This window comes from Onychostruthus taczanowskii, unplaced genomic scaffold (genome assembly GCF_017590055.1).
Source record: "Onychostruthus taczanowskii isolate IOZ18803 unplaced genomic scaffold, ASM1759005v1 scaffold37, whole genome shotgun sequence".
Taxonomy (NCBI): Eukaryota; Metazoa; Chordata; class Aves; order Passeriformes; family Passeridae; genus Onychostruthus; species Onychostruthus taczanowskii.
Genome location: NW_024501126.1, coordinates 6,407,160 through 6,409,188, shown reverse-complemented (window position 1 = coordinate 6,409,188; position 2,029 = coordinate 6,407,160).

Genomic DNA, 2,029 nt, shown 5'->3' with positions numbered 1-2,029 from the left:
GGGGGAGGCTCCGCGGGGCCGGTCACCGCCGCCGGCCCGGCCCGGGGGAGCTGCCGCCGCCGCGGGGAGCGGGGCGAGGCTGCGGGCGGGCAGGGCGGCTCTGGGGAGCGCAGGCAGCTGTCAAAGTGCCGGCCCGTAATCCGCTCAGCATCGCTGTGAGCAGATTGGGGCTGGGGTTTAGCGGCGGGGCGCGGTGTGCGGGGGGAGCTGCCGCGGCTGCTCCCTGCGGGCACCGAGCTGCAGGTGCGGGACCCAGCGCCCTCAGCACCCCTGGGCTGGGCTGGAGGGGCCCCGGCGAGCCCGCCCGCGGGGGCAGAGCGGGAGTGGCCCCGGCTGGCCGGTCCCTCAGCACCAACTGCGGCGTCCCGAGAGCCGCCACTGCAGCGATGTGCGCAAAAACTTTTCAGGAATACAGCCAGCCCGTGCGGAATTCGTCTTTTGAAATAAATACTGAAACTAGGGGGAATGGCTGCTCGGAATTTCCGTGCTTCGAAACAGAGCTTTAAAAGCAAGTAATTCATTAAATCAGCGCTGACGCTTTACCAGCTGTAGAGATATCAGGCACTTACTTTTTGTGGAAGGCATTGGAGATTAGGTTGAGAGGAATAATGCTTGTATAAATTGAGTTCCTGCTTTGTCACAGTTCCTCTAAAATCTCTTTTCCCTTTCAAATGCCAGGGATTAGCACTGTTCTCTGGCAAGAAAACAGTGGGGAGAAGTCCTTTGGCCAACAAAATAGGATATTTGCTTTCTTCAACATCTTTTTGAAGTGAATCTCATATTTGACATTCTTCAGCAAGTGAATGTCCAAGGTCCAAGTCCCTGTCTGTCTGATGGGAGAGAAAGGAGGTGGTATTTCTGCACGAGGTGAGGCAGAGTATGAGACACATCTTTTACACTAAAAGAACATAGGAAGGAAAAGTAAAATGTAACTGTGAGTTAAGGGGCCCCAAATAGTGGGTGTTTACAAGAAATCATTTGTGTAAACCAGACATGATGGGTGATACAAAGCCCAGCAGCTTCTTGCTGAATCCTAACTGGCAGGGTTATCCCAGTGCCCAGCAGGAGGATATCTGTAAGCAGAATTAGTATTAAATAGTTCCCTGATTGGCTGCTTCTGCAAAGGAGCTAAACTGGGAAAGAAGGAGATTAAACTGTCCCCTCACCTCCAGACACCTCTGAGATCACAGTGTAGATTACCAGCTATGCTCATGCTGCCTGTCTCCCATTATTTGCTTGGGTAAATACAAGCCCTTTCTCCACTGCTGCTGGGGGTGTCTGCTCCCAAATCAAACACTTCTGAGCTGTCTTCAGCTGCAGCATGGCAGTGCTGTAGCATTCACTTTCTACACTTGTTGCCTATCCATTTGTTATGTATTTGCATTCACAGACTTTAAGGGCTCCATTCATTCAACTTTTTGTTTTCTTCTCCGTAAGTGTGGCCAACGAGCTGCTTAACAGAATGCAACCTCTCAGAACAGCACTTGTATTTTGAGAAAACTTCATTTTTGCCTGAGATCCTGCAGCTGGTGGCGAGCATTTGAGTTTTCTCAACCTGAACACATCAGAAAAGCCCAGAAAGGCTCATGGCTCTAGTAACTTCAAATGGCAGAAAAAAGCCCCAAAATAATTCTACTACATGGGCACAAAGGGTTTTTTTTTAATGAAGATTCAGCTCATCTGTAAGAATTCATTAATCAAATATACTTGCTTTGTTTCTTTCTTATAAAATCAATTCAGAAGAATAAATATTTACTATATTACCAGACTGTTTTTTAAAATGTTATGTGGAATTTATTAGCAAAGAGGCAGGGACCAGTAACTTTGAATATAAAGAAAACCAAAACCAAGAAAAAACAACCTTGAAAAACCTTAAGGCTAACTAGAGGGAAAACAGTTATACAGGAAAAAAAAGTTTGACTCTGGAAAGTCATCCTTTTTTTTTTTTCCCCTCTGTGTTCAGTTTACCTTATCAGCTTATTAACAGAGGAGAAATGAATCAGTTTTCTCCCACAGCTGTAGTAGTTCT